General features: G+C 41.8%; 1 protein-coding gene and 1 pseudogene across 5 annotated transcripts in view; both read left to right on the top strand.

The window, feature by feature from the left end:
• The window catches only part of HHAT (hedgehog acyltransferase), a 300,060-nt gene that overhangs the window by 165,333 nt on the left and 109,981 nt on the right, over nucleotides 1–24,746 (top strand). The window lies entirely within an intron of this gene.
• Nucleotides 13,057–14,726, top strand: LOC136324351 (eukaryotic translation initiation factor 3 subunit F-like; annotated as a pseudogene).

Below are 24,746 nucleotides of genomic sequence, written 5' to 3'. Positions count from 1 at the left end.
TTACCTTCTTTGTCAAATATTAATTGTCCATAAAAGTGTGGGTTTATTTCTGGGTTCTCTGTTCTGTTTCATTGATCTATATGCCTGTTCTTATGCCAGTACCAAGCTGTTTTGAATACAATGGCCTTGTAATATAACTTTATATCAGGCAGTGTAATACCACTCACTTTATTCTTCTTTTTCAAGATTAATGAGGCTATTCATGTTCTTTTTTGGTTCCATATAAATTTTTGGAATATTTCTTCTATATCTTTGAAGTATATCATTGGTATTTTAATATGAATTGCATTGAATTTATAAATTGCTTTGGGTAATGTAGACATTTTAATGATGTTTATTCTTCCTGTTCATGAACATGGTATATGCTTACACTTGTTTGTATCTTCCTTGATTTCTTTTATCAATGTTTTATAATTTTTCAAGTACAAGTCTTTAACTTCCTTGGCTAAATTTACTCCTAGGTACTTTATTTTTTTTGTTATGATAGTGAAGGGGATTGCTTTCTTAATTTCTCTTTCAGTCAGTTTATTGTTGGTATATAAAAATGCCTCTAATTTCTGAATATTAATTTTATATCCTGCCACCTTGCTGCATTCATTTATCAGGTCCAGTAGTTTTTTGACTGAGACTTTTGGTAACTGTTTCAAGCTCATTTGTTGTAATCAGTCTGTTTAGGTTTTCTGATTCTTTCAAATTGACTGAGTAGTTTTCTATGTATAGTATCATATCATCAGCAAATAATGATAGTTTTACTTCTTCTTTTCCAATTTGTATGCCTTTTATTTCTTCTTCTTGTCTGATTGCTATGGGTAGGACTTCCAGAACTATGTTGAATAAGAGTGGTGAAAGGGGGCACCCCTGCCTTGTTCCTGATCTTAAACAGATTGTTTTTAATTTTTGCCCATTGATTATGATGTTGGCTGTGGGTTTGTCATAAATGGCCTTTATCATGTTGAGTAATGTTTCCTGTATTCCCACTTTGTTGAGAGTTTTGATCATAAATGGGTGCTGGTTTTTATCAAATGCTTTTTCTGCATCTATTGATATTATCATGTGCTTTTTATCCTTCCTTTTGTTTATATGATGAATCAAATTGATTGATTTGCGAATATTGTATCAGCCTTGCCTCCCCAGAATAAATCCCACTTGATCATAGTGTATGATTTTTTTTCATGTATTGCTCGATCTGGTTTGCTAATCTTTTTTTTTTTTTTTTTTATAATTTTATTTTTTTAATGGGGTGACATCAATAAATCAGGATACATATATTCAAAGATAACAAGTCCAGGCTATCTTGTCGTTCAATTATGTTGCATACCCACCACCCAAAGTCAGATTGTCCTCCGTCACCCTCTATCTTGTTCTCTCTGTGCCCCTCCCCCTCCCCCTTTCCCTCCCCCATTCCCCCCTCCCCCCCGTAACCACCATACTCTTATCAATGTCTCTTAGTTTCACTATTATGTCCCACCTACGTATGGAATAATACAGTTCCTGTTTTTTTCTGATTTACTTATTTCGCTTCGTATCATGTTATCAAGATCCCACCATTTTGCTGTAAATGTTCCGATGTCATCATTTCTTATGGCTGAGTAGTATTCCATAGTGTATATGTGCCACATCTTCTTTATCCAGTCATCTATTGATGGGCTTTTTGGTTGTTTCCATGTCCTGGCCACTGTGAACAATGCTGCAATAAACATGGGGCTGCATGTGTCTTTACGTATCAATGTTTCTGAGTTTTGGGGATATATACCCAGTAGAGGAATTGCTGGGTCATAAGGTAGTTCTATTTTCAGTTTTTTGAGGAACCACCATACTTTCTTCCATAATGGTTGTACTACTTTACATTCCCACCAACAGTGGATGAGGGTTCCTTTTTCTCCACAGCCTCTCCAACATTTGCTATTACCTGACTTGCTAATAACAGCTAATCGAACAGGTGTGAGGTGGTATCTCATTGCCGTTTTGATTTGCATTTCTCTAATAGCTAAAGAAGATGAGCATCTTTTCATATATCTGTTGGCCATTTGTATTTCTTCCTGGGAGAAGTGTCTATTCATATCCTCTTCCCATTTTTTTATTGGATTGTTTGTTTGTTTGTTGTTGAGTTTTATGAGTTCTTTGTATATTTTGGATATTAAGCCCTTATCTGAGCTGTTGTTTGAAAATATCATTTCCCATTTAGTTGGCTTTCTGTTTATTTTGTTATCAGTTTCTCTTGCTGAGCAAAAACTTCTTAGTCTGATGTAGTCCCATTCATTAATTTTTGCCTTCACTTCTCTTGCCATTGGAGTCAAATTCATAAAATGCTCTTTAAAACCCAGGTCCATGAGTTGAGTACCTATGTCTTCTTCTATGTACTTAATTGTTTCAGGTGTTATGTTTAGATCTTTGATCCATTTTGAGTTAACTTTTGTACAGGGGGAGAGACTGTAGTCCAGTTTCATTCTTTTGCATGTGGCTTTCCAGTTTTCCCAGCACCATTTATTGAAGAGGCTTTCTTTTCTCCATTGTGTGTTGTTGGCCCCTTTATCAAAAATTATTTGACTATATATATGTGGTTTTATTTCTGGACTTTCTATTCTGTTCCATTGGTCTGAGTGTCTATTTTTCTGCCAATACCATGCTGTTTTGATTGTCGTGGCCCTATAATAGAGTTTGAAGTCAGGTATTGTTATGCCCCCAGCTTCATTCTTTTTCTTTAGGATTGCTTTGGCTATTCGGGGTTTTTTATAGTTCCATATAAATCTGATGATATTTTGCTCTATTTCTTTAAAAAATGTCATTGGAAGTTTGATGGGAATTGCATTAAATTTGTATATTGCTTTGGGTAATATAGCCATCTTGATTATATTTATTCTTCCTAGCCAAGAACAAGGTATATTCTTCCATCTCATTATATCTTTTTCAATTTCCCTTAACAATGGTTTATAGTTTTCATTATATAAGTCCTTTACATTCTTTGTTATGTTTATTCCTAAGTATTTTATTTTTTTTGTTGCAATCGTGAAGGGGATTATTCTTTTGAGTTCGTTCTCAGTTGTTTCATTGTTGGCATATAGAAAGGCTATTGACTTCTGTATGTTAATTTTGTATCCTGCGACCTTACTGTATTGGCTTATTGTTTCTAGTAGTCTTTTTGTGGATTCTTTGGGGTTTTCGATGTATAGGATCATATCATCTGCAAAAAGTGATACCTTTACTTCTTCTTTTCCGATATGGATGCCTTTTATTTCTTTGTCTTGTCTGATTGCTCTGGCTAGAACCTCTAGTACCACATTAAATAAGAGTGGAGAGAGTGGACAACCCTGTCTTGTTCCTGATTTAAGGGGGAAAGCCTTCAGTTTAGTGCCATTTAATATGATGTTAGCTGATGGTTTATCATATATGGCCTTTATCATGTTGAGATATTTTCCTTCTATACCCATTTTGTTGAGAGTCTTAAACATAAAATTGTGTTGTATTTTATCAAAAGCCTTTTCTGCATCTATTGATAAGATCATGTGGTTTTTGTTCTTTGTTTTGTTGATATGGTGTATTACGTTAACCGTTTTGCGTATGTTGAACCATCCTTGAGATTCTGGGATGAATCCCACTTGATCATGATGTATTATTTTTTTAATATGTTGTTGTATTTGGTTTGCCAGTATTTTGTTTAGTATTTTAGCATCTGTATTCATTAGAGATATTGGTCTGTAGTTTTCTTTCTTTGTGCCATCCTTGCCAGGTTTTGGTATGAGGGTTATGTTGGCCTCATAAAATGTGTTTGGAAGTATTGCTTCTTCTTCAATTTTTTGGAAGACTTTGAGTAGAATAGGAACCAAGTCTTCTTTGAATGTTTGATAAAACTCGCTGGTATAGCCGTCAGGGCCTGGACTTTTATTTTTGGGGAGGTTTTTAATGGTTTTTTCTATTTCTTCTCTACTGATAGGTCTGTTTAGGCTTTCTGCTTCTTCTTGACTCAGTCTAGGAAGGTTGTATTTTTCTAGGAATTTATCCATTTCTTCTAGGTTGTTGAATTTAGTGGCATAAAGTTTTTCATAGTATTCTACAATAATTCTTTGTATATCTACGGTGTCCGTGGTGATTTCTCCTCTTTCATTTTGGATTTTGTTTATATGAGTTCTTTCTCTTTTTTCCTTGGTAAGTCTTGCCAAGGGTTTGTCAATTTTATTGATCTTTTCAAAGAACCAGCTCCTTGTTCTATTAATTTTTTCTATAGTTTTTCTGTTCTCTAATTCATTTATTTCTGCTCTGATTTTTATTTTCTCCTTTCTTCGGCTGGTTTTGGGTTGTCTTTGTTCTTCTTTTTCTAGTTCCTTAAGGTGAGAAGTTAAGTGGTTCACTTGGGCTCTCTCTTGTTTGTTCATATATGCCTGAAGCGATATGAACTTCCCTCTTATCACTGCTTTTGCTGCATCCCATAGATTCTGATATGTCGTATTGTCATTTTCATTAGTCTGTATATATCTTTTGTTCTCTGCACTTATTTCTTCTTTGACCCATTCATTTTTTAAAAGTATGTTGTTTAGTTTCCACATTTTTGTGGGATTTTTTTCCTCTTTTTTGCAGTTGAATTCTAGTTTCAAGGCTTTATGATCAGAAAATATGCTTGGTACAACTTCAATTTTTCTGAATTTGCTGATGTTGTTTTTGTGGCCCAACATATGGTCAATTCTTGAGAATGATCCATGTACACTGGAGAAAAATGTATACTCAGTCACTTTGGGATGAAATGTCCTGTAGATGTCTATCATATCCAGGTGCTCTAGTGTTTTGTTTAAGGCCACTATGTCTTTGTTGATTCTCTGTTTGGATGACCGATCTAGAGCCGTCAGCGGTGTATTGAGGTCTCCAAGTATGATTGTATTTTTGTCAGTTTTTGTTTTAAGATCAATAAGTAGCTGTCTTATATATTTTGGTGCTCCTTGGTTTGGTGCATATATATTAAGAATTGTTATGTCTTCTTGATTCAGTGTCCCCTTAGCCATTATGAAATGGCCATTTTTGTCTCTGAGTACTTTTCCTGTCTTGTAGTCAGCATTATCCGATATGAGTATTGCTACACCTGCTTTTTTTTGGATGTTATTTGCTTGGAGTATTGTTTTCCAGCCTTTCACTTTGAATTTGTTTTTATCCTTGTTACTTAGATGAGTTTCCTGTAGGCAGCATACAGTTGGATTTTCTTTTTTAATCCATTCTGCTACTCTGTGCCTTTTTATTGGTGAGTTTAATCCATTTACATTTAGTGTAATTATTGATACTTGTGAGTTCCCTATTGCCATTTTATATCTTGCTTTCTGTTAGTTTTGTGTCTTGTTTGATCCTTCTCTTTCGTTTTTCTATCTTTTGTTTTTATTTGGTTGTATTCCATACATCTTTCCTCTGTTGCTATCTTTTTTATCTCATGTGCTTCTGTGGTGGTTTTTTCAATGGTGGTTACCTTTGAGTAATGAAAAGAGTCCCTACCCTGTTCATTGTAGCGAACTATTTTGTGAGTACTTTTGCACTCCATCGTCCTTTGCTACTGTTAATCTCCATCTTCTCCCCCTCTTTCTTTTTGTTGTTGTCACAGTTTAAATTTGGTTTTATTGTGTTCTTCTTGGAGCTTTTACTTGTGGCTCTGTTTTTTTTTTGTTCTTTGTATCTGATTGGAGAACCCCCTTTAGTAATTCCTGGAGTGGGGGTTTTCTGATGATAAATTCCCTCATCTTTTCTGTATCTGTGAATGTTTTTATTTCTCCTTCGTATTTGAAGGATAGCTTTGATGGGTATAGTGTTCGTGGCTGAAAGTTCCTCTCTTTCAGGACTTTAAATATTGGGGTCCACTCTCTTCTAGCTTGTAGAGTTTCTGCTGAGAAATCTGATGATAATCTAATGGGCCTTCCTTTATATGTTGTATTCTTCTTTTCCCTGGCTGCCTTGAGAATTTTTTCTTTGCTGTTTGTTTGTGTCAATTTCATTATGATATGGCTTGGAGTAGGTTTATTGGGGTTAAGAAAACTTGGAGTTCTGTTTGCTTCTTGAACTTGAGGCTTTAGTTCTTTCCACAGGCTTGGGAAGTTCTCATCTATTATTTGTTTGAGTATGTTCTCCATTCCATTTTCTCTCTCTTCTCCCTCTGATATACCTATTATTCTTATGTTATTCTTTTTGATGGAGTCAGATAATTCTTGTAGGGCTATCTCATTTTTTTTAATTTTTGAGTCTCTTTCTTCTTCTCTCTGTTGTGCCTCAAGTTGCTTGTCTTCTATTTCACTAATCCTCTCTTCTATCTGACCTGTTCTATTAGCTAAGCTTGTTATTTCGTTTTTCAGCTCGTGAATTGAGTTTTTCTTCTCCGTTTGATTTGTTTTTATAGTTTCAATTTCCTTGGACATATATTCTTTGTGTTCATTGAGTTGTTTTCTGAGCTCCCTAAATTGCCTTTCTGTGTTTTCTTGTATATCTCGGAGGATTTTTAGTATTTCTATCTTGAATTCTCTGTCATTTAGCTCCAAGGTTTCCAATATATTAAATTTTTTCTCCATAGATTTTTCCTTATCTAGCTGTGTTACCTCTCTTTCTTTTGTATCCATGATATTCGATTTTCTCTTCCTTAATGGCATCTGAGGGTGGTTTTGTTGATAGTATTAATGAGATTTAATAAAGAATAAAAAGTTAAAAAAAATAACAATAAAAAAAATAAAAAATCGAAAAGAGTTGTTTTTTTTTTTTAAAAAAAATTAATAATGAAATAAAGAAAAATAAAATAAAAATTAAAAAAAGGAAATTATTCCCCCCCTCCTTTTTTCCTCTCCTCTCCTCTCCCCTCTTTTTTGAGAAAATCTTGTGGTGGACTGTGAATTATAACAAACAATGCCTGTGATGGAGGGCCTGAATTGGGGAAAAGTAATAAAGGGGCAAAAAAAAAAAAAAAAGATAAAAAAAAAAAAAAAGGAAAGAAAAAAGAAAAAAAAAGAGCGTATGGACCCACAAAAAGCAAATAAGGAAAAAATTTGGGTCAAGAATGAAATGATTTGCTTTTAGGTGTTGGTTGTCTAAGAGTTATGATGAGAGGAATAAGAGGAAAACGGAAAAATGGGGGGACAAATTAAAAAATTGCTATTGTATTTAGTGGAACAAGAACTAGATAATATGGAGAGTCAGGGATGAGAGCACTGCTAGTGAGTTAAAAAGGTGAAGTAAAAACCCCCCAAAATGCCACAAACATAGGTTTGAGTCCCAGATAAGATAATTTGTTTGTTATTGAGGTTTGAATGAGAGGAGATGTAAAGGAGAAAGGAAGAAACTAATATAGAGGGAGAAAAGAAAGAGAGAGAAAAAAAGAGGTAACCACTAAAAGAAGAAAAAAGAAAGGAGAGAGAGAGAGAGAGAGAGTTAAGGGTTTTGGAGTGCAACCCTCATAGAGAGAAAGGAAGAGAAGAGAAAAGATAATGGGAGATGTAACACTTATGGGTAGTGTAGTTCAAGGAGAGGAGAGAGTAAGACCGGTAGAGAGTTAATCGGCCAATTTGGAGGAGGAAAAAAAAGTATCAAGAATGAAGATAAGAGAAACAAACGAACAAATATAATAAAATGGGATAGGTTATAAAGTCTGCAGATTATTCTTGATTTTGAGAGGTTATCTTCTTGCTTTTTCTTTTCTCTCCCTCTTCCTGGTCGGTGACTCTGTACCCCGGGTTCTGCCCCTTTGGCACGCTCAGGTAGAGGTTTGCAGTTGATAAGTCTCTATGGCAATGTCATGTATTGTGCTTTAGTCTCGTTGGCAGTCGAAGCTCAATAGCATTTATAGGCTCCGACAGTGAGAGAGTCTGTGTTCCTGGAGCCTTTCTCCTAGTCTTTCCTTCCTTAATTAGTAGCCTGATAATCCAGCTATGGGGTTGCTGCTGCCTCTGCCTGGATAGTAAGAGGCTCAAAGAGCTGGCAACTCCCCACTCTATTTCCACTCAGCACAGGGCTCTGGGTAAGGCTCAGTCAGTCAGAGCTGCTAGCATAATCAGGCGGGCTTTCCACCCACTCAAAGACCTCTGGCTCTGCCACTCTGTCCGGTAACACAAGCGGGCACCCACTTCCGGGGCGCTTGGAGGAAACTCTCACTCACTGTCTGCGACCAGGATATCCGGCCAGCAGTCTCATGCTCTGAGTGAAACCCCCAACCGCAGGGAAAAGTTGTAGCGTTGGAATTGAGTCTCACTCCGTCCCCGTGCGCGGCTTTTGCAAGGCGCTGGGGCGGCCCGAGTTTCCGCTTTGGCCCACACAAAGGCCCCTGACTCTGCCCCTCTGTGCGATAACACGGGCGCGCACTGCCGAGGCACTCGGAGGAATTGCTCACTCCTTATCTGCGCGCGCAAACCAGGATATGAGGCCGGCCGCGGTTCCCTCTGAGTGAAACACCCTCCAGCACGGAAAATCTCCACCGTTGGAATTGAGTCTCGCTCCGTCCCCATGCGCGGCTTTTGCAAGGCACTGGGGCGGCTCGAGATTCCGCTTTGGCCCACACAAAGGCCCCTGACTCTGCCCCTCTCTGAGATAACACGGGCGCACCCTGCCGAGGCACTTGGAGGATTTGCTCACTCCTTATCAGCGTGCGCAAACCAGGATATGAGGCCGGCCGCGGTTCCCTCTGAGTGAAACACCCTCCAGCACGGAAAATCTCCACCGTTGGAATTAGTTCTCACTCCCTCCCGTGCGTGGCTTTCCCAGGAAGAAATTCTCGCCCACTAACTGCGCACCGACCAGGAGACCGGGTAAAATGGCCGCTCTGCTTTTCTTTCTTTGTTTGGGTTTGGCGCGAGTGTTAGCTTGTATTGCCCGGGTTGCCACAGGATCAGATTTTCCTCGGCTTGGATCTCTGTGCCACAGCCTGGTTCAGCTGTTTGTGCTGCGGCGGCCTGGATCTATTCACCCCCTTTGCCCGCCTCAGTTTCTATATTCACAGTTACCAGAGAAAGCCGCCCTGTTTAGGTTAGTGAGGAAGGAGGAGCATTTCTTACTCCCTATTTCCTTCGGGGTTTGGTTATATATTTAGCCAATTTTTCACTCAATCATACCTTTGGGTGTATTGCGAAGCATCTGGAAGCTCCAAGTATAGGTTTTTCTGTTTCTGGTTGAAGATCTTGTTGAGTTTTGGGGGAGATTTATCGGTATCGCTTCCTACCCCGCCATTACTCTGACGTCATCCTTTGCTAATCTTTTGTTGAGAATTTTAGCATCTAAATTCATCAGGGATATTGGCCTATAGTTTTCTTTCTTTGTATTGTCTTTGCCTGGTTTTGGAATGAGGATTATGCTCCCCTCATAAAAGGAGCTTAGAAGTCTTTCCTCTGAGAAGGATAGGAGTCAGTTCTTCTTTGAATATTTGGTAGAATTCGCCTGTGAAGTCATCTGTCCCAGGGCCTTTGTTTGTTGAGAATTTTTTGGTAACTGTTTCATGCTCATTTGTTGTAATCAGTCTGTTTAGGTTTTCTGATTCTTTCAGATTGAATTTTGAAAGATTATGTTTCAAGGAATTTGTCCATTTCACCTAGGTTTTCTAATTTTTTGACATACAGTTCTTCATAGTATTTTCTTACAATACTTTGTATTTCTGCTTTGTCAGTTGTTACTTCTCCACTCTCATTTCTAATTTTATTTATTTAAGTCCTCTCTCTTTTTTTCTTGGTGAGTCTGGTTAAAGGTTCATCAATCTTGTTTACCTTTTCAAAGAACCAGCTCTTGGTTTTATTGATCTTCTGTATTGTTTTTTCAGCCTCAATGTCTTTATTATTTCCTTCCTTTTACTTCCTCTGGGCTTTACTTGCTGTTCTTTTTCTAGTTCTTTTAGATGCAGGGGTAAGTTGTTTATTTGAGCTTTTTCTTGCTTCTTAAGGTATGCATGTAATGCTATGAACTTCTCTCTCAGGACTGCTTTTGCTGTGTCTCAGAAATTTTGAGTTGTATATTCATTTTGATTTGTTTCGAGGAAATATTTTATTTCTCCCTTGATCTCATTGTTAACCCATTCATTGTTTAGTAACATGCTATTTAGTTTCCAAGTGTTTGAATGTTTTTCAGTTTTTCTATTGTAGTTGATTTTTAGTTTCGTGCCACTGTGGTGGCGGTCCTTTTTAAAAAAGAATTCTCTTCTCTATATTTGGGTGATCCTTCTGTGTTATGGGGTTGCCATATGAGGCAGAAGCCAGAAACTTGCTTCACTTTCTTGTAGCCAGGTCTTGAGTCACCCCACCCCTTGACTTAGATCTTGCTGAGAAGAACGTGGGCAGAGGAGGGACCTGGAGTGCATTGTGGAGAGTCTAAAAGCAGTGACGTCTGGCTTTGAGAGGCAGAGGTCCTGGGATGGAGCCCCTGGGCCAGCGCTGGTGATTGACAGGCACAGTGGGGTCCCATCTGAGTGGTGGTGGCATCATTTGTCCATAGCTCCTGACTGCATAGCCTCCATACCTGGCTCTGAGACTCTCTCTTAGAGATTTTGCACACTGCTGAAACTTCTTAAATAAATTCATTTCGTAGTAAAACTAACTAGGTGGGTTCTGTTATTTGCAACTAAAATTATCTGCAATGGGTACTTATTCGATGATGTTTGGGATGTCTAGCTCTGCAGGGGGAATACATGCTCTTTAGTAGGCTTTGCGCATGAGCTGTATCCAGTCCCCACACTAGAATTAAACAAAACTGCAGTTGTTTTTGCATCCTGTGAAGTGGCAAAGGCCTTGGATCAGATAGAGAAGACTGTGGCTCTACTCTGCCTTACTGCTCTCTTGCTACAATGATTTTGAGTAAGTCACTTCTGTTTGGGCCTTTGTTTTCTTATTTGTGAAATGAGATAATTATGCCTGATAAACTTTAAAGTCTCTCCCAATTCAAGAGCCTCTGATGAGCAGTGTTAGTGTTTCTAATAGAAAGCAACATCTGTTATCCAGATGTACACTGTTTAGTACAGTAGCTACTACCACATGTGGGTATTTAAATTTAAATTGATTAAAATTCAATGAAATTTGGGTGATGGGCACACAACACAATCAATAGTTCAAATGCTATAGAAATGTTTACCTAAAACCTATATACTCTTATTGAGTCAATGTCACCCCATTAAATTTAATATCTAAATTTAAAAAATGTAAAAAAATTAAAAAATTTAACGAAATTACAACTTCGGTTCCTTATATACACTAGCCATGTTTTAAATGCCCAACAGCTAAAGTAGCTCCTGGCTACCACATTGGACAGTGCAGATATGGAACATTTCCATCATAGCCAGAACATTTTCTTGGCTACCACCGGTCTAGGTGGCACTGCCATTTGTCCACTTGGCTGGTAGAGATGTGTTCTATTGTCTTTCCACCTGCCTGCGTGAATGCACCAGCAGACACCTTATTAGCCACTTAGCACGCACCAAACGAAACCCATTGTCAACCCTTTTTTACTCCCTGTATGTCTCAACCCTATTCTTCCCCTCTGAGTGAGTTTATTGCCATTTTATTCTTTAAAACTGTATTCCTCTTTTGCTATATTCTTTTTCTCCTTTGATCTGTTTACAACAGGTCCCTTAGCATTTCTTGTAGCCTTGGTTTGGTTGTAGTGAATTCCTTGAGGTTTTTTTTTTTTTGTCTGTAAAGCTTTTTATTTCTCCTTCAATTTTAAATGATAGCCTTGCTGGATAAAGTAGTCTTGGTTGTAGGCTCTTGTTATGCATTACTTTGAATATTTCTTGCCATTCCCTTCTGGCCTCAAGTGTTTCTGTTGAGAAGTCAGAAGTCATCCTTATGGGGGCTCCTTTGTAGGTGATAGTCTTTTTTTCTCTAGCAGCTTTTAATATTTTCTCTTTATAGTGACTAGTCCCAGGGGTTAGGATGGCTGTCTCCCAAAATGTTTCTCCCTGTGCCTCCTAGATTACACTCTCTTCCTGCTACTCCAGTCCTCTCCTCTCTCCCCAACCCCAGGAGCCCCGGGTGAGTGGTTGTGAGAGAGGTGTTCTGCGCGGTCCCTTTAAGAAGGATCCTGGGTCTGAGAAATCAGTCTCTTTCTCACAAACAGTATCCTGACTTGTTTCCAGCTAAATATTGTCCATACACCTCTTCTAGGCTCTGGGGCTGCAGGCTGGGGCTTTGTTCCTGGGGCTCAGGACCCTCCCCTCTCTGCTAAACTCACTTCCCGCCACCCGAGTCTCTCCCGGCTGCCGTTTGCTCCGGGAAGCTGGGCAGCCCTCTCCGTGTTTCCGCTTTTCCTACCAGTCTCAGTGTGGCTTCTTCAGTGTTCCTTGGTTGAAGAGTCCTCTTAGTTTAGTCCAAAGTTGGTTTTTCCACATGATAGTTCTTAAAATTATTTTGTAATCCACTTTGGTTCTGGGAAGTGGATGTTGGTACGTCCGCCTACTCCAGCACCATCTTGTCTTCCTCCCCCTCTGAGTGAGTTTAATCAAACAAACACATACCAGATGGTGAGATCAGTCCTTCTAAATGCATGAATCCATCCATTTACTCATCAGATGGTTAGTATCTACTGTGAGCTAGAAACCCTGCTCAGTACTTGGAACACAGTATTGGTCAAAGAGAGACAGTTCCTACTCCCGTGGAACTTAGGGTTTAGGAGCAGAGAGGTGTTGTCCGAGATTGTAGACACATCTGGAAAAGGAGAGCAGCCCGTGCTGCCAGTGAGGAGCAGCACATGGTCCCACACAGATGTGTCACCGGGCATCTGGCCTGGGTGAGGGGCAGCAGCTGAAGCTGGGGAAGGGCCCCCAGGAGGCAGTGTCAGGGCTGGAGGGAAAAGCCATGTGCTAGCGGAGTAGGGTGCACTCCAGGAGCAAGAACGGGAGGGAAGGGGTTTTTGTGGTTGAAGCATAGAGGGCCACACTATGCAAGCATTGTACGCCACTTTAAAGGTTAAAGTCAGGCTTAAATCCTAAGCAGAAACTTGTAAATGAATGACTAAGGAGTATGCTGAGAAAGTGTAGCTGTATTTAAAAATTATTGTGCCTATGTCCTCTAACATGTCCGCAGTCCTCACTTAGACAATAGAATTGTCATGTGGATGGGAAGAAACTCTCAATAGGAAATGCATAGTGCGGCTCTCTTGACAAGATGGCCAAACCGCAGTACCAGTGAGTGCTGCTCCCACTACTCCAGCCCCGGCTGCGGCCCCAGCCTCAGCCCCAGACCTGGCAGCAGCAGGAGTGATGCCTGCAGCTCTGGGCCAGACCCCAGCCTCAGCGATAGCCCCAGTGCAGACCCCGGTGCGACTGTTCCTGCTCTACCAGCCCTTCCACGCCCCCGGTCATTTTGGCCTCCGTTGTGGACACAACTAGGCTGAGGTTGCTGCATGTGTTATCGAGACCCTGCTGCTCCTGGGCAGCATTGACCACATGCAGTGGAAGTGAGTGCCACATGATGAGGTGACCATGGACATGGAGTTTGCTAAGAACATGTATGAAATGCACAAGAACATCTCTTCAAATGAGCTCATTCTGGGTTGGTGAGCTAGAGGCCATGACATCACAGAGCGCTCTGTGCTGATCCATGAGTGCTACAACTGGGGCACCCCAACCCCACTTTTCTCACTGTGAACACTACCCTCTAGCATAGCCGCATGAGCATCAAAGCCTAAGTCAGCACTTTGATGGGTGTCCCTGGGGGGACCGTGGAGGGGATGTTCACATCTTTGGCAGTGAATACGAGTATTATGACACTGAACACATTGGAGTTGACCTGATCATGAGGACCTGTTTTAGCCCCAGCTGGCTGATCAGACTCTTAAGTGACTTGCAGCAAGTAGCAGGTTCATTGCCTCGCATCCAGCATGTGGATGGCAGACTGTGTGGAAAGGTGTTAGTTGACAATACTGGCAGCTGCTTCTGGATGAGTCTCGTTAACTGGGCACCCGAGATAGCTCCCGTTGACTTTGAGACCATGCTCCACATCAGCACCAATGATGGTTGCTCCTGGCCAGTCTCACACAGTCACAGACTGCCATCAGTGAGAAACTTGTAAACCTGTGGATGGGCCCAAGCAGCACTCCTATTCTGTGAGTCAGTGCAGTGATTTGCTTCTCCATTTCTTTTTGGGGATTGTCAAAATCTCGGTTGTTCATGGGACTCATGGGACTGTGTTACCCCTTCAAATGTCACCCACTGATAAGTGCAGCTTTGGAACCCTGGGGATGGTTGGTTCCAAATGTTGACCAACATACAAGAGCAAGATCTGCTGCAATGAGGATACACGCTGCTAAGCTGATATACGCCAGACAGAACATTGACTGAAGCAGGCTGTGAAGAATGTGGCAACTTGCTGTGGGGCAGGAGCTTGGTAGAGCACCAGCCCATCCCAAGAGATCAGTATTTGCTGAGAGCTGTGTAAAATTTCCTTCCTACCCATAGTAGATATTTGCTTCATACTCTGGCTTTTCAGTACCTTTTGAACACATTTCTGTACTGTTTGGGGGAATTTCAGACCTTATAAACTACCCCCTCAAAGTACAAGACAAAAGCCACTTTCTGGGTCTCCCTTCCAGCTAGTGCCAGAATGTGTCCCCAGCCCTGCCACTCAGATGCATTAAAAAGGTAACTTTGATTCAGAAGAGAGTCAGGAGAACAAGAGGGCAATCCCACAGAAATATTTCTCATGGGGGTGACAGAGAATCATGCAGCATTCAGAGGCAGCCTGGACGGGGTTCCCAGCACCATCGGTACGAACCACAGTGAGGTCTACTGGAGCGGTCTGCTGGCGTAACGGTCTCCCAGATGGGTTTGCTGGCCCACCGAGGTATTCAGTGACCTAATATCTTTTAAGAAATTCCCTGTCTTCTTCAGTTAGCTGGAGAGGATTCAATTATTGGGAACCTGAAACTCTGAATGATAGAGCAGACTCCATGGATGAGCATGGTGGAGGCAGGAACTCGCTCTGTTCTCAGCGTCTCAGGGCTGAGCATGGACCACAGGGATCTTGAGGTAGTTAGATAAAGTTCAGTCTTTTGGGCTGTGCTGCCAATTCTGGTGTTTCTGCTCTAGTGGGAGGCATGCAAACTTGAAAAACCTCAGGTTACCTAAAATTGTACTAAAAAAATTAACAAGCCTAACCAGGTGGTGGCACAGTGGATAGAGCATCAGAATAGGATGCAGAGGACCCAAGTTCGAAACCCCAAGGTCGCCGGCTTGAGCAAGGGCCCATCTGGCTTGAGCATGAGGTCTCTGGCTTGAGCGTGGGATCATAGACATGACCCCATGACCGCTGACTTGAGCCCAAAGGTCACTGGCTTGAGCAAGGGGTTACTCGGACTGCTGTAGCTCCCTGGTCAAGGTACATATGAGAAAGCAATCAATGAACAACTAAGGTGCTGCAACAAAGAACTGATGCTTCTCATCTCTTTCCCTTCCTGCCTCTCTGTCCGTATCTGTTTCTCTCTCTGTCTCTCTTCCTGTCTCTGTCACACACACAAATAATCAACAAGATTTATGGAAATGTAGGAGGTGGGCAAACATCAAAATCTATACAACTCTGTGCAGAGCACTAAGAAAAGCAGTAACGATCCTAATAAGACTATTAGCACAACTGGAAAGTCATACTGAATTCCTAGGAGGTAAATTTTCTAGTGTCAGCCTTTACCTTACAAGGTGATGGTACCTTGATGGGAGGGACTATAAGGAGGGGCCGAGGTTGCTGGGCTTGGAGACCAGGGCAGTGGAGGTGGAGAAAAGGCTCTTGCAGGTTTTGTACAAACTTGAGTGACAACTGAGATGGATGGCCCTGCATCCTTGCTCTGTGTTCTTTTGCACAGGATCTTGGAAGAAGATGCCCCGTGTGCTTCTGAGGCGGAGTGTATGGTTCAGCCAGGCCAGTAGGAGGAGGGGAGGCATGGGTAGGTGTCTGGGATGGTATTAGCTCTGCTAGGGAAGTTTAAGCTCAGATGTTTGGACTTGGGGGCAATACTGACAATTTCTGTTTTACAATAACATTGTTCTCCTGTTTACCAGTGATATATGAACGATGGTATTTAAAGAAGCATGTATTATAATCGACCAGGCTGTGTTCACAAGCATTCTGTAAACCTGAAAAAGTGGGGGGCCCTTGGCTTATAGATAAATGGACTGTGGGAGAAATGGTCCCCAATATCGTATAGGAGGTGGAAGCCCAGCACATGAGTAGACCTTTATCGCTGTAGGTTGGAGAGCTGGAATAGCACAGCCATTAGCAGCACAGGAGCGGGCTGCCTGGGGTTGAATTCCTACTCTACCTCATTCTCGGTCTGAGCCCTGGTTTTATCATTTGTAAAATGGAGATAATGATACTGTCTTCAGTCTGTTAATAATGCATGTGAAATACTTCAGATAGTTGCCTAAGTGACTGCTGCTGTTGTTGACTTCTCATCCGTTTACAATACCACCTGCTTCAACGATAAAGGAGAGAAGACTCTCAGGAGTGTCTCTCATGGGATCTAACACATGATAGGTGTTCAGTCCATATTTGAATTTGAATCTGATGAGAAATAGCCACATGGACTACAACCTACATGATTCCTCATCTCCTTCTAAGTCAGTATGGAATCTGCTTAGTGACAAAGGTGGGCTGGTCCTTGTTGAGAGCACAGCTCAGGAGCCCCGCCCAACCCAGCAGGCTGTGATTGGGTGCTCTGGAGTCACATGAAAGCCCAGGGGCTGTCACACCTTCCAAATGGACCCTGAGTAGAAAGAAAGAGCAGTGGACATTCAGCCTGGTTTCAGTTGTGATCAGGCCATTCTAAATAAAAACACTTTAGATTCTGAAAGCCCACAGAATCTGTTTCTAATTCATAGGTTATTTGCAGTTAATATGTTCCCATAGGGTGACATTTGTATGTGTTTAATTCATGGAACCTATTGTAGGGAAATCCACTTTGGAAATGGACTTTGTTTTTGAATTTTTTAAATTCTTTCTTAGGCAAAATAACAAACTGGAAAGCATTTAGCTGAGTAAGTGCATCTGGTTACACAAGCAAAGGATTCAGTTGAGATGAGATGCAAATATATGTTGTCTCAGGCCCACAATTGTAGTCCTAGCTTTTCAGGTTCATTTCATGGCCTTGGGGAAATCATTGTAAGTTCTGGGCATCAGTCACTCATCTGTCAGGTGCCTTTTGATTTAAAAGGTGTTCTTTTTCTAGCTCTGACTTTCTATAATAATAGCCCTGGCTGGATAGCTCAGTTGGTTAGAGCAGTGGTTTTCAACCTTTTCACGCTTGGGAACCAGTGAAAATAGGAGAATGATTTCGGGAACTGTTAAGGCAGAAGTCATCCTGAGCATAAGCAAATTTGACTCAGATCATTGGGTCTCTAATCTCCATAGAACATTAGGGTGGTTAACTCTTGCAGACTGACACAGAATTTCCGGTGGACCTGTCCACCAACCTGTGGTTGAAAAACACTGGGTTAGAGCATTGTCCCCAAGTGCAGAGGTTGCTGGTTCAATCCTGGTCAGGGTACATACAGAAACAGATTGATGTTCCTGTCTTTCTCTCTCTCTCTCTCTCCCCTCCTCTTCCTCTCTTGCTGAAATCAATAAACAAAAATTTTAAAAAAAAGGAAAAAAATATATAGCATTCTGTGACTTGGTGAAAGGCAACAAGTTTCTGTAAGCACTTGGCAATCCAAGAACTCTGGGTTTCTTGAGGCCCTCACACCAGACTTTAAAATGCTGACTTTTCTCTTTCAGTCAGGGTCATGCACAGAACTCCCACTCTATGCAGAATAGAGTAAGGCTGTGAGGCGACAGAAGAGCGAGCAACTGCTTAATTTTTCTGTAGTCCAGTTGGAGAGGGAAAGCAAACATTTATGACATGTTCCGAAAGATTAAGCCATCCCCAAATACCAGAGCTCAGGCTTTCTCTAGCTGTTGAGGAGTATGGGAGGAAGGGGGAGTTCTAGTGGGGAGTGTGTAGAAAGAGACAAATTCCTCAGGACAGTATTTCTAACTGAATAATGGGGGTTGGATTTCATGGAACATGCTCTTCTGAGCCAAAGCTGGACTGTTTCTTTTCTTTCCATTTTATTTTTTTGTAGTTGGGTGCGTCTCTCTCATTCTGCATATGAGTGCCTTGAATGCTTACCTTTCTCCTTCGTGTTTGAAAATCCCATGACATCTAGTACAGCACTTTGTTTAGAATAAGGGTCTTTAATGGTGGAACGGCCTGACCCTCCCCTTTTGGTCCTACTGTTGTTCATTGGCACCTGAACTTGAGCATGACCAGGAGCAGTCGCGGGATGAGAGGAGGTGAATGGGAGGGAGCTTGGCTCTCTTGTCGGTAGCCTGGCTGTTTTCGCAGTACAACTGCTGGTGGCTACTTCACGAGATAGCATCTCTGGTACCGGTCACCTCCAAGGAGGCGGGCGTGACTGAAACAGCTGCATCCCTGGAGACTGGCCTGTGGCTTACATCCAGAGGGAGTCTTTGCAGTGCTAACCTGTGTTTGTAATGGCCTCTGAGGTTGATGGACCGCCTGACGCGTTCCCCCATTCCCCGTTCAGAGCTCTGCCGGCAGTTTCTGACGCACCCTGCTGGGCAGGCAGGTGCGTGGTAGCTTTCTCGCCAGGTGTGCCGTCTCCTCACAGGTGTTTTCGAGGACACCGAAATCGGGCGGTGCCATCTCACCACTTTAGTTTGGGGGTTTCTGAAAGAGTTATATAAGCCTGCCAAGGATGCTATGGATAAATGAGATTTAGAGATTCTCTGTTGTTTTGGTGTCTCCAACTTTCTCTAAAGAGGACAGTTAAGGGTTTGGGAATTTGGTTTCACTAAATTTTGTTACGTTTCTGAGAATTCAACCCTGAAGAGGAAAAAAAAAAAAAAGGCCTAGTTTAATCAGCCTGTGATGGCATGGTGTCACCACGCAGAACACTCGCTGGCTCCTGTGTCACCGTGGGAGACGGGGCTGGGGAACAAGCTGGGGAGAAGGTAGATGGGAATACTGTTGCAGCCCACCAACCCTATAGGGACAGTGGGGGACAGGGGAGGCCAGCCTGTGGTGTAAAGTGGAAGGTGCCTCCCCACTCCCACTGGTGCCCCAGCGCTGGGCTCATGGCGTCTTTATTTGCTGAAAGCTGTCCCGGGTGCTTTTTCTGGTCCGCTGAGCAGGCACCTGCGGGCCCAGAGTGGTACCAGCTCCTTCCGGCCCTGACGTCTCACATAGAGCCTAACCATTTTTCTTTCCAACTTCTTACTATGTCACTGCCCAGGTGCCCTGCTGCCCTGGTGGGTTTGTGTGCTCCCGTTACATTAATCTAGGTTATCTGTGGACACGGGGTGATGATTATTCACACCACACAGAGCAGAGATACTTTTTTCCATAAGCTTTTGTAGTTTATTAGTTTATTTAATGGCCTGCTGTTTTTATAGAACAATCCCCCAACCCACTCCACAAATCTCCAACTTCCTATGTATCTAAGAGCAATGATGGAATTCCTAGAGAAAGCCCAGATATACAAGGTGTAGGTTTCCTGATCACATCAACCCTAAGATACTCACAGAATTGAGTCTGTCTACCTTTCCGGCCATCTACAAGGATATGGTGCTCGTACAGGTGACTGGGAGAAAAGCCGAGCAATCTGCCGCACAATCCCCCATGCGCTAGTGTGTGAGTGGGACATTTGCTGTAAGACAGGATTTGTCAAGCTTGTTTACAATTTGGACCAGATAATTCTTTGTTGTGGGGGCTGCCCTGTGCACTATAGGTGCTTGGCAGCATCTCTGGTCTCTACTCACTAAATGCCAGTAGCTTCCTCAGTTGTGACACCAGAAATATCCCCAGTCAGTGCCCCAGGGGAGAGGTGGGTAGAGGAAATTTGCTCTTGGTCGAGAACCACTGCTATAAAATAAGATACCTGTCTGGTTTCAGACTGTAGATGAAGGAGGATGAGGAAAAGGTGGCTTCAGGGCTTCAAGTTTAAAATGATGTCTGTCTGTGACCTGCCACAGCCTCCCCCAATTACCTCCAACAATGTCTAAAAAAAAACCTGAAAAAGATGAGCACAGTAAAAACTGGAAGCTAGGACTGGAATTCTGCCTGTTGTCAGAATCCATGAGAAATTTCTTTGAACATGGTACATGGAACTGGCCTGAAGAAGGAAATTGGTGGCTGTGGATCTTGTGCTGTAAAGCCCCTCGCTCTGTCCTGATGTCTGTCCCAATGGTCAGAACTGCATGGTCTGTTCTCACTAGAAAAGTGGGCTGCCCTTCCTCGGTACGTAGCAGTTGCTTTTGTCCCAATGCAATGTTGTATCCTTCTCCCTGCACCGGCCCCCCTCTTCCCACATCAATGTAGAGATGCCAAGAGTAACAAAATGAGTAGACAGGACGTGGGGGACATGGGCTTGGACCGCCAGCGGAGTGTTTCTGCACTCCATCCTCCACTCGTCCCGGCTGGAGGTCACAGCGGAGACAGAAAGGACCCTGCCCACACATGGGGAATTGTCATTTTAATGTGCCCTGTTGGTTAATGGGTCAGATGAGCAAGGAAATGGGGTAGAAGAAAATGCCCCCGCCCTGTGGGAAAGCGCACTGTATCCGAATACCTGTGAGGGACTTGGACTTGGACTAGGTGCTGGCACTTGATTTGTTCTTCGTGTGAGTGGCCCGAGAGGAACATTTGACTACTAAGAAGGCAAACAGCAGAGGGAAAGGCAGAAAACTGTTGCTCCCTTTACTGTTTTTGAGAAACTACAGCCATTTGAAGTCATCATTATTCATTTTACAGAGTTATTTTATGGTTCCTTATTTTTTTTTGTAATAATATACTGTAAAATTTTTTAATGATTTTCTTTTTTTTCATAATTAAAACCAGTGATTAGAGTACCTTTTATTCTACATGGCATTTTTCCTTTAAACAATTATATGTATTTTGTATTCTTTGTTTCTCTCTATAGATTTCATGAGAATGGATTCATTATATACCATGATTTGCTGTTATTGTACATCCTGAAAATTAGTTATTTATATATCAGTGAAATATGCCAAGTATAATGTAAGAAAGTAAAAGGAGTATCTTCTTTTTTGATAGTTGTTGATTGATACTAAGTTTGAATACATTTTACTGTTTTACTTCATCTAGGGATTTAGGTGGAGAAGTAAATAATTTGTAGCCATTGAATAAAATTCATTAGAAAGTAAAGGGCATGTCACCCAGATATGCTCACAGAGAGGAGCACAGCTGTGAAGTGATTTGGTGTAGGAAAGAGGAGAAATATTTTTAAAATCCTTTCCTGTCCTCAGTATGATATAAAGATGTGGCATAAAAGAAATAGGAATGAAAAGCCATGAATAGAGGATTAAAAGGGAAGAAAATGGAATTAGGTGAAATAAGAAAAGAGTACAGGAAAAATAAGGACGCAGACACATGATTAAAACCCACTTTGGAGAGTGTGCAGATCAGAAGGGACACTTCAGAACACTGAGGCGTCTGCGGAAGGCAGTCTTGGGGTGCTTTTCCATATGAGGAGAGAAAATAGAAACGATAAGAAATAACCATAGAATTATTGAGGTCCTTGAAGATGAAACCAGCATGAGGAGAACAGAAGCAATTTTTAAAAAATAAAGAAAAATTGCCCGGGCTTGAAAGGACTGACCACATTACAAACAAAATACAGAGAAAAGCCTGACCAGGTGGTGGCACAGTGGATAGAGCATCGAACTGGGATGCGGAAGGACCCAGGTTCGAGACCCCGAGGTCACCAGCTTGAGTGCGGGCTCATCTGGCTTGAGCAAAGAGCTCACCAGCTTGGACCCAAGGTCGCTGGCTCCAGCAAGGGGTTACTCGGTCTGCTGAAGGCCCACGGTCAAGGCACATGTGAGAAAGCAATCAAGGAACAACTAAGAAGTCGCAACGCGCAACGAGAAACTTATGATTGATGCTTCTCATCTCTCTCCATTCCTGTCTGTCTGTCCCTGTCTATCTCTGCCTCTGTAAAACAAAACAAAACAAAACAAAAAAAACCAGAGAAAAGGAGCCATGTAAAAACGCATGTTGGCATTATTTTGAAATTACTGAACAAAGAAAGATGCTGCACAAGGATCCAGGCAGGAAGCAGGGGACCTATAAAGAGTACAAAGATGTCAGACGCCTGCTTGGGAACACTTCATGGTAGACACAGTGAAATAATGTCTATTGAGTATGGAGAGGAGAAGATGGTGGTTCCAGAATTTTCTACCCAGTGGAATAGTTTTAGTGTGTGAAGGCAACAAGACCGCTCTAAAATGCTTTGGGGGAGCCTGCTGTGGTCAAGCCCTCCTCTCACAGGATCACCTTCAGCTGAAAGGACCTGTGGAGTAGGTAGACTTGAGCCCAGGCCTTGCCATCTCCTGCTAACCTAATTGGACTAGGAGTGGACATCTGCAGGAAGTGACCTGGGACTTAAGATCTGGCAAACAGAGGTGGGCTGGGCCAGCTAGATTCTTCAAGGATTCTGGAATGAGAAAAGGTTGTAGTTGGTATCGAGGACTGGAGGTGGAAAGTCTCAGAAATGAGGGCATTGTTGGCATCAGGGCAAGTCAAACAATGTGCAAGCAAACCTTCTGGGAGAAGCAGAAGCTATGAGGAGGCTACTGGAGACTGAAAGAACAGAGCAAGCTCAGAGAGAAGCGGAGAAGCACAAAAGGAGGCACAGTAACTGTCTTAAGTCCTTTCTCGTTCCCATGAAGCCTTTGACTCTTGTCCTGTGTTCTTACAATAAAGCTTCTTGGACACGACCACATGTCTGTTCCCTCCAGTCAAGAAAAGTCTCACTACAAGGGCATTTTTAGGTACTCAAGGACTTCTTAAATATTCTGCCTTGCAACCTTTAATCAAAAAAGTTGCTTGAAGTAGAATAAAAATTATAAATCAGTGAAGTATGGAAAGAGTGGATTGCCCTGTAGGATTCTAATCAGGCATAATACTAAATTTATCACTTGTCATCTAGCGAACTATCCTAATGTCTTAGCCACTCTCCTGACAGAAGATAGCAGAAGGTTTGGTGTATTCTACAGTGTCTGAATAAAACTTAAAGGTAAAGAATGTTGTTAGAGATCATTATTCCTTATTTAGGCACTAATCCTGTAATGTGACATAAAAGATGGTCTGGAACAGCCTCTCTCCCAGGGAACATTTATCATCAGAATTATAACTGAATTTAAATATAAGTACAGTGATATAGCAAACATGTAAATGTCTATGATGTTGCCTAAGAAGAAAACTGGGAAAAAATATACCCAAATATGGTATTGACAGGGATGGTTTTCTTTGATGGTGGGGGGAGAGGTGGTTTTTCTTATCTTTTTTTCCCTTTCCTTTCCTTTCTTTTTCGTCTTTCCTTCATTCCTTCTCTCTTTACTTTCTTCCTTCCTTTCCCTTCTTCTTCCTCTTCTACTCCTCCTCCTCTTCCTCTCTCTCTTTCCCCCGACACTTCCTCCTTGTCCCTCCCACAGTACATGTTGTATTTTTGCTTCAATAAATATCAATTTTTAAATGAACAGATAAACTATACTTAAAAAATTAGTGACAATACTGAGCAACTTTTACTTTGTTCAGAAACCACAGTAATGGCTTACACGGGACCTACTATGTGTCAGGTGCTATGCTTGGCCCTTGACGGGCATTTGTGGGTCCAGTACAGAGAGTGTGGATCACTGCCGTTCTCTCAGTGAGGAAACTCAGGCTCTTAGAGGTCAGAGTCGATGTCTCCCAGGCAGATCTGGGGGTTTGGACCCAGGTCTGTCCCACTCTGAGTCTTCTCTCTACCCACTGTGTTGGCTCTTGACTAAGCCAGAGATTGAGATGGGACCTGGCCAGATGTGTCACAGCACTGGGATCAGACACTATGAAGAAAAATAGATGTTAGGGAGAATTCATGGATTTCCTTTATGCATTCCAAGAAAGATCTTTTAGAAAAACCACCAGTTCCATGATATGGAGCCAGTCATCCCCTCTCCCCTCTTTGAGAAGCTGGGGGCTTGGACTGCCCCAGGCCCCACATCTCGTCGCTCTTATGTTCTCGGGCTCATCTAAGCAAGCAAACCCACAGGAACTGGGTTTTTGTTGTTGTTATTTTGGGGTTTTGCTTTAGCAAGAATTTGAGATGGAAGTGAGGATCGAATGGGAAAAGTTTAAAGCCCACTTCGAGGACATTGTGGCTCAGGTCCCGGAAAGCAGTAATAAGCATGCACTACATAGTATGGGTTGAACAGTGATTTGAAAACATGAGATTACTTTTTCATCAAGGTTGTACATTTTCATGTAAAATTCTAATTTTTCCGTTTTAATCTGAAATCATAACACACTCTCTAGTACTTTCCTTAGTGACATAGTTTATAGACATATTTACACTAAAATTCTGAATGAGTCAATTGACTCTGACTGCAAGTGAATACAGCATCTTAATTTCTTTTATTTTTGTACCTAAACACATCATGTCCTATGTATATATCAGAAGCCAGCAGATTGCCCCTTCCTATCTACAGAAAACTGGCCAAGTGACTCTAACCCTTGGGCCTTAGTTTTAACATCTATAATATAACATGATTTGAACTATATCCATTCCAACATTTGATGCTCTAGTCTAAGAAAAATTTCTTTCTCACTTTTGAAGAGTTCTTGACTCCTTTTGATTGGCAAAAATACAGAGAAACGCTGTCAATAAGAGTCAACTTTTGAGCACTTACTAAGTGTCAGGTTACTTTTTAAGTGTTATATATGTATTATTTCAGTTAAATCTTAGGACCTTTTAAAGTTGGAAATTAACATTATTATTC

Source organism: Saccopteryx bilineata, chromosome 2, assembly GCF_036850765.1.
Source record: "Saccopteryx bilineata isolate mSacBil1 chromosome 2, mSacBil1_pri_phased_curated, whole genome shotgun sequence".
In the NCBI taxonomy this organism is placed as follows: domain Eukaryota; kingdom Metazoa; phylum Chordata; class Mammalia; order Chiroptera; family Emballonuridae; genus Saccopteryx; species Saccopteryx bilineata.
This window is presented reverse-complemented; position numbering and strand designations above follow the sequence as displayed.